At 34.8% G+C, this 8,326-nt stretch overlaps 1 protein-coding gene across 1 annotated transcript in view; it reads left to right on the top strand.

The window, feature by feature from the left end:
• Nucleotides 1–5,604: 5,604 nt before the first annotated feature.
• The window catches only part of sv2a (synaptic vesicle glycoprotein 2A), a 50,570-nt gene continuing 47,848 nt past the window's right edge, over nucleotides 5,605–8,326 (top strand). The window contains 1 exon segment of the mRNA XM_016538670.1: nucleotides 5,605–5,738. The gene's annotated coding sequence lies outside the window, so the exon portion shown is untranslated.

Here is an 8,326-nt window from a genome sequence, read left to right as displayed (position 1 = left end):
CTTTGATAGGAGATATTATTAAGTGTTGCTTTTGATAAAACAAGCTCTTTTTCATCATTAAAAATTTTTTTTAAATTGATTTTATTGCATATGAATGATTGAACCCTTCTCTGTGGACACACTGTTTTAGATGTAGTGAGAGGACATTAAGAAACAGATTTGGTATAATAATGAGAAAATTAAATTGAAGGTGATAATTGTGTTAATAAATTGTGTTAAATACATTCTATTATTAATCCCTCATGACATTTAAAATTGAAAATATTTTTATTTTTAAACCTAATAGCAGTTACCCTTGCTGGACCTGTTTTGTCCCACGTCTCAAGAATGACTGAGTTGTTGGTATCTATTCCAATTTTACACCTATTCTAGTTAGACATTCAGAAACTAGTAGGCTACTGTTTATAGTACCAGTTACTATAAACTATTCTAGTAGTACTTAGTACTACATATTGCACTAGTTATTTAATATTTATTACTAGTGTGCATTCTACTTATAATGACATATCTGTCTATCTATCTATCTATCTATCTATCTGTCTATTCAGAGGTTTCAATATTAAATCTAACATTTCTCATTAAAAACAGACCACACTGAAAATATGGCATTCAATTTCTAATTGTAAATTAGAGACCAAATGATTGTTATTCAAGCTATGATGTTCACATTCACACACTCTAGACTCATTCTGTGTGCATGTCTTTTTTATATCTATTTTCTTTTCTTTTAGGAGACACATCTGCTATATATAACTTATATAAGTAAATGGAACTAATTTATAATTATATATATGTGTATACAGTATATTTCTATTTTAAATAAATACATACAAATAAATTAAAATTTATTAAATTATTATTAAATTATTTTTTTTACCCAGCCTGGAGTTATTGCAGGACAATGCAACATTTATGCTTTTAGCCCAGTGTTGTTTCAGATATAGATAAAAATTGGGGAAAAAAAGAGTAGCTATAATAAACATTCTATCACAGTTTTAAAAAGATATGCCGCCTTTGCATCATTTTATAGCAGAATAAGTATCAGTTAGATGCTCTGCAAGTCTAAACCGCAGACTTCCATCTGGTTAATTGTTTGGGGCCGTTCTGGAACAGCTCTGATATGGTCTGTCTGTTTCCTAACAGGTGTTCACTTAGACATGCTGTATTTTGCTGATCAGTAGACTCATCTAAACTGGGATAATAATATTAAGGATGTTTCGTGCCAACATGCCCCACAACAGCTGGAACCAAAGAAACTGGAGATTTCAAAGACATTTTACTACATTTTAGTCCATGCATTTTGCAAAATAATAATGTATTAGCAGAGGATGTCTTTGGAACAGAAAAATCCAGCTTGCGTTCCTGTCAAGTGCAGCATGGCACTAAACAGCCAGTCTGCAGGGAGCAGTTAACAATAGTTAGTACATCCTATTTCTTTAGAAACGGCAGCACGAATGAAGCCCACAGCACAAATGAATATGTTGAGTCAGAAGCATCTGCTGGAGCTGGAGGTTTTCTGTTTTAATAGCTGAAAGGTGCTGCAGAGGTGTAATTTAGCATTAATTAAGTAATCCATTGTTGTGACAAGGTTTCGAGGAATTAAATAGAACAAATAATTTTGTCGTTCTTTTCTAATGGCGTATTACAGCTTGATGATGATTACCCTGTAAGGATGTAGCAGCATATGGCTGATTTAGTTTCTTCATTTTCCTAACATTTCCATAAGACGGCATCATATAAAACACAATGTTCTTGCTCACAAAATTTTAGGCACTTCTAAAGGACCGCAAGTGCTTTGCAATACTGTTAAAGTCATCATGAAATGCAGTTTCTAACCCATTTTTTTAATTTGGAATAATGTGCACCGTTAAGTCTTGCTTGTTCTTGCTAACTTTTTTTTTTATTAAAAAAATTTTAGCAGATTTTTTTTTTTGCAAAATAAATAGTCTATATGAAATAACAGCAAACACAGATGGCTGAAAAGCATTACAATTAATCCTACGGTATCATATTTGATATGCAAATTTCTAAGCCCTCTGAATTATCAACATGATCAGAACTTTGCTGGAAAAACCTGTTGAGCATTCTGCCGTAGTTTAACTTTTTTCGTACTTTTTTAAAACAAGTACAAGACCTTTTAGTATCATTGTAAAAATGTCCCACTTCAGGTCATCGCTAATGTGTCTTTTTGTTGTGAAATCTTGACTGATTTCTATGATGTAAACATAAAAATAACTTTTATATTGTTAGTAATATTTCAAGATTCAAGAACTTTACTTGAATATCCATACATCATTTTCAGAAAAATCCATCATTGTTTTGCATTGCAGTATATGTTTTGAAACTATAGAGCTTTGATCATAAAAGTAAGCATTTGCATATCATCATACTATGACATATTATTGGGAGATATAGAGTGACAACTGATATTGATATGCGTTTTATGTAAGTAGTCTGTTACAAATCTTAACGACTTACATTTTTAAGCTATCAGAATTTCATCTTACTTTTTGGTCATATACTGTAAATATCAGCAACTGCACCAAACTGCAAATGTTTGCTCAGTTTGGGTCTCTGCATAAAACTGAGCTGTTTTCCCTCCTCAAGTGAGCTCAGTATTCTCATTATATCATACAATGTGAGCCATACAATGTGTATTGATTATGATACTCAACAAACACACTTTATATTTTGTCTAAAGGTTCAGTAAACTGGTCTATTCCAAGTTATTACATTTCATATGTCAGGCTTTAGGGGTTATGATTGCTTATCCAGGTTATACAGAGATTTCAAACTCTAGGTTTGCATGAATAATTAGTTACCCGTCATTTTGGTGTTGAGGTCCTGTCGTGTATTAGCTTCTTCAGAGACCTGTACATCAGTAGATGCTCCTGTTGTCAGAAGGAGAATGGTGACTTGCAGCCTTATTTGAAAACCAGTCACATCGTCATACTGCCTGTTGCTAAGCACTGCATTAGCCCATTATGTCCAATAATACTGGCACTTCTGGATCTCTGTCTGACAGGCACAGGTTTTGCAGTGCAGGTTTCATCGCAGACACCTAGTAATTCCACAAGAGACATCAAACAAATAACCCAAAATGATGTGGAACCAGATTTGCGGTGCTCATGTTCCATCTTAATAGGCAGACGGTGTTATGATTCATACGAGGTGTACTGAAAACAACAGCTTTTATAAAAGATGTCAGAATCAGCATCATAACCAAAGCACCTAATCATGGCTATTAGGAAACTGCTGGCAATTAAAGATATATTTGTTTTAGTGCTGTCAAATGATTAATCGCGATTAATCACATCCAAAATAAAAGTTTTTGTTTACATAATATGTGTGTGTACTGTGTATATTTATTATGTATATATAAATACACACACATACAGCATATATTTTGAAAATATTTACATGTATATATTTATATTCATATGATAATATATAAACGTAACATATTTTTCTTAAATATATACATCCATGTGTTTGTGAAACCTGGGCTTCCATACCACCTCAGTAGTGCCACAAACTGATCACCTCCATGCCACGCCGAATTGAGGCAGTGATTAAAGCAAAAGGAGCCCCTACCAAGTATTGAGTACATGTACAGTAAATGAACATACTTTCCAGAAGGCCAGCAATTCACTAAAAATGTTTTGTCTTATGTCTTATGAAGTATTCTAATTTGTTGAGATAGTGTTGAGATAGTGAATTGGTGGGTTTTTGTTAAATGTGAGCCAAAATCATCACAATTAAAAGAACCAAAGACTTAAACTACTTCAGTCTGTGTGCATTGAATTTATTTAATACACGAGTTTCACAATTTGAGTTGAATTACTGAAATAAATGAACTTTTCCACGACATTCTAATTTATTGAGATGCACCTGTATACATAATAAATATACACAGTACACACACATATATTATGTTAACAAAAACTTTTACTTTGGATGCGATTAATCGCGATTAATCATTTGACAGCTCTAATTTGTTTTATAATATTTACACTATTGTTTTTTTAACAGTTCTGACTGAATTCTGATTGGATGAGATGTGGTTGTAAAATACCCATAAACGCCATTTTACATTAATATGACAAGCATTGCTTGACATGCATAAATGAATTGGACTTATCAACTACGTTATGTGGCAGAACATTATTTGTTAGCATTTGAATAGTATTGTTACTGTTACTTTGTGTCTTATATCATACTGCTATTCCACTGGAAGTGCTAGTAGGCCTATATATATATATATATATTGATATCTGACTGATTCGTCATTGCAAAACCGTGTCAGTGTGGACAAATTACAGCCTTGTGGCTTTTTTACTTTAAGAGGTTATTGGCATAAATCTTGGCTTATTTTTATTCAAGGGGAAATGGTTCTGTTTTGATAGTTCACTATCACAGGAGTTTTCAAACTGACGTCAGGGGAAAAGGTTTACAGGAAAACAGTGTAAAAAAATGTATATATAATTAAACTAAATATATTAATTTGATTTAAATTAGTCAGTCAATCAATCAGTTAAACATGTAGGCTACTGTACAACAGTATAGTGAGGAGAAAAAAAATTTAATGTAACATTATAGAAACTAAATATTTTTACGTATATTTATTAATGTTTCACAGTATAAATTGCGTCTTTAGGCTATACATGAAAATACATACCTGGATGCACAGGGATAATCATATTTGGGGGTCTGTGGAATCTAAACGATTGAAAACCTTGTCCTTTCTTACCTCTAGCAGACAATTATTAATTGACAGTGTTTTAACCTTTGATAAAGGCAGGTTACGTCAAATGTACATTAATAACAGTCGATGGAGAGGGAGAGAAAAGCGCATCATGGTTCCGTCCTTTTGGCCAATCATGTGCACGAGTTAGAGCACGTGTGCAATCATGCACAGACCAGTGATTTCAGACTCACTGCATGTTTTTAAAAGGCTTATATGTTAACCACACATTATTTCATGAATTTATAAAGAAACACGACTATTTCCGCAATCAATTATTCGAGGAAAACACGCGCGTTTCCGTAAAACGTTTTGTAGGCAGCTTGGATAAAACCTATTGTGACGTTTTATCATAGTAAAAACGCGTTTCAGATACAGCATTGGTGATGCTGATAGCCTATTAATTTCGGATCGCTTGTACATTGGAGAACGGTGCGCTCGAGATGAGGGATGCGAATTAGCTAATCCTACTATGGCCACGGCTTGGTTTATGAATATTAAGTACGTAACTCCACGTTCGCTCAGTAAACCTAAACGATTGGCTGAAAGGCAGACGTTCGTAAAGAGTGCAGGTCAGCTGGCGAATGAAGGAATCGTACTTGTCTCATGAATATTAATGACGCAGCGTGACGTTCGCCCCACTGTTTGGCTGAAGAGCAGAAGTTTGTGATTCGGTTGGCCTATCAACGAATTCTAGTACGGAGAAGGCTTGGCTAGGAATACTAGCTAGATAGGTTACGTAACTGGACGCTCGAGGAAGGTTACCATGCAACGTCAGCGTGCCGATTAATATTAATGAGTCAAGTGTTCGCCATAGTAGGAATCGTTAATTTAGCCTGTGTAGTAGGGTTGCACCCCGTTACACGTCACACGCGCCTTCGTTACAGGGTGAAGATACAGGCAATGTCACACAGCCCTCCTCATCATCACGACTACAAATTCACCGTATCTTATATACAAAGCATTTGGGAAAAATAATAACCGAATCGCTCTGGTAAGTGACGCTTCTTGCTAATTAATTAATGTTTTGGAGCTCATTTATAATTAGCGTGCATATACATAAATATGATTTAAGACGCTCGTACACGTTTTAAATATACCACATTTATGTTTGAGCGAGTGGTTTAATGTTAAATGCAAAATTTTATGATTTTATATTTTGAGGCATCAGATTCATTCATTTGGAAAATAATGTGTGCTCATCAATGATGGATGCAAACGTAAAAAATCATCAAAAACACATCTTTATAGTTATAACACCCAACGTAAATTATATAAAATCTCTTTTTAAGGCAACCTTTTGTCATTTAACACGGCTCATGCACCATCTCAAGACATTAAAATTCTTTTTTTTCGGCGAGCAGATTATTATTTTTTCGTTGAAATGCGCTTTTGTAGCCTATTATTACTTATTTCCAGTATGTATATTAATCTTTATTTGCCATGGGTTAAAGAATAGATCAAAAGAGTAATTGATAAAAGCCATATTCCCATAGAGACATACGGCACCTCAAGCCTCACCCCTTCACCTAATATATCCATCAGAATAAGACTTATTGGGCTTTCCATTTTCCTCACTGGCTGGTATTGGGTTTCATATTTGCTACAATTGATAAACCACGAGAAATATCAATTAAAATGAGATCTGTACCGCGTTATATCTTGAAGCATCAAAATGACCTTGCAGCAGACATGAAGAATGGAAAGCTGCTACATGTGTGCGTGTGTGAATCTCCTCGATGATTTAGTCCATTGCTGATTGCATTCAGTCTCGTCACGACAGCAAGTGTCATTTGGTTTGACTGAATTCACAGTGATGCTCTATGTGCATCTACACGTGTCTGTATCACTGCTGCTTTTTCAGTGAAATAACGTCTTTGAGCTGGAAATGACCAACCATTACTGTTGAGTGCATGCAGATAGTGATAATTGTGCTCTTTGTCAATTCTTATATAAGAGTAGATTATGTAGAGCTAGATATTTGGCAGTTTTGATGGAATATGCAAAGCTGTATGTTGTTAGTATAGCCTACTGTTAGTATGCAGAGATTTCTGATGGTTGACAGTAGCCTGTATGTAGACCTTAATGTTGGTAGTATTGCTATATCTATGCATATCTTTCTTTGTATTTTAGGATTGATATTAAAGTTTTGTATCTGATTGTATTGTAAGTATGTAGAGATTCATGCTAGTATGTAAAGCTGTATATTTGATCGTAGTATGCAGCTTTATGTTGGTAGAGTTGTCTGACAGCAAATGTCTGAAAGTTTGATCAGGTCATTGGTAGGATGAGCTACTGTGTTTACATACTTCTGGATCCCAACTTTGATCCGATCTGGTTGAAAGTGTCCAAACCCTGTCTAGGACTGTTTCTCCTGATGTGAATTGATTTGCAGGCTGCTTCTGGTGTCTCCGTCAGTGGTGGTGCTGCACAGGATTGCAGTTGTTCCTCAATCATTGTGTGCTCTGTGCGCTGCAGTGCTCTTTTCAGAGTAACCTTGCGAGGAATCCTCAAGAGGAGTGATGTGGCAAAGGAGGAAGAGAGAGAACAGGGTTTAACGGCAGGAGTGTTTATCATTGATCTGTGCAGGTGCTGATGTCTTATCTGACCGGGCCGTCGTTCAGAACTCACTCATTCAGGGATCTGGAATAGGATTATCACTTGAGTTTGGCGCAATACATTTCCATGTCCATGCCACATTTGGATGCATTTTTTTTTTATATAAACTCAAATTTTTAGTACAATATTGCAATTTAGCAATTCAAGGAATAGTTTCCCCCCAAATTAGAATTTACTGGAAATGTCCTCACCCTCAGACCATCCAAGATGTAGATGAGTTTGTTTCTTCATCAGAACAGATTTGGAGAAATTTAGCATCGCAGTGAATGTGTGCCGTCAGAATGAGAGTCCAAACAGTTGATAAAAACATCACAATAATCCACACCACTCCAGTCCACCAATTAACATCTTGTGCAGTAAAATGCTGCATGTTTAGGAAACAAATCCATTATTAAGGGGTGTTAATTTTAAACTCTCACTTCTGGCCATAATTCATAATAATGCTTCTTCCAATAATAAAGTCCATCCACTGTTGTCCTCTCACTTCAAAATCCACCGGCATACTTGTTTATAACTGTTTTGGCTTGTAAACAGTGCTCGATCTGTGCATATTTATCTCCTGATTCAGACAAGACAAATTTTTCACTAAGCAATATTATGAATAATGGACTCATATTTAAGCTGGAAGCAACGCTTTGAAAAAAAAATGTCATTTTAGGTTTGGTAAATGTCTCCAAATCATTTTTAATGAAGAAACAAACTCATCTACGTCTTGTATGGCCTGAGGCGGAGTCAATTTTCAGCATAGTTTAATTTTTGGGTGAACATTTTTAGTTTGATGCAATATTTCCATGTCTTCAGGTGCTGCACTGACTGACTGAATTTATAAAAAAATATTCCAGGTGTTTTTTTTTTGTTTTTTTTTCCTTTTTCTCTTTCTCTAATTAAAATATTTAAAATAAAATGTTTTCTTGGGATTATTTCTTGCTATAATTGGTGATTAGTTTATAGTTCCCCCCCCCC

The sequence above is a fragment of the Sinocyclocheilus rhinocerous genome, unplaced genomic scaffold (genome assembly GCF_001515625.1).
Source record: "Sinocyclocheilus rhinocerous isolate Xijiao unplaced genomic scaffold, SAMN03320098_v1.1 scaffold66, whole genome shotgun sequence".
NCBI lineage: Eukaryota > Metazoa > Chordata > Actinopteri > Cypriniformes > Cyprinidae > Sinocyclocheilus > Sinocyclocheilus rhinocerous.
Note: the sequence above shows the minus strand (reverse complement) of the source record. Positions and strands in the feature narration are given on the sequence as shown.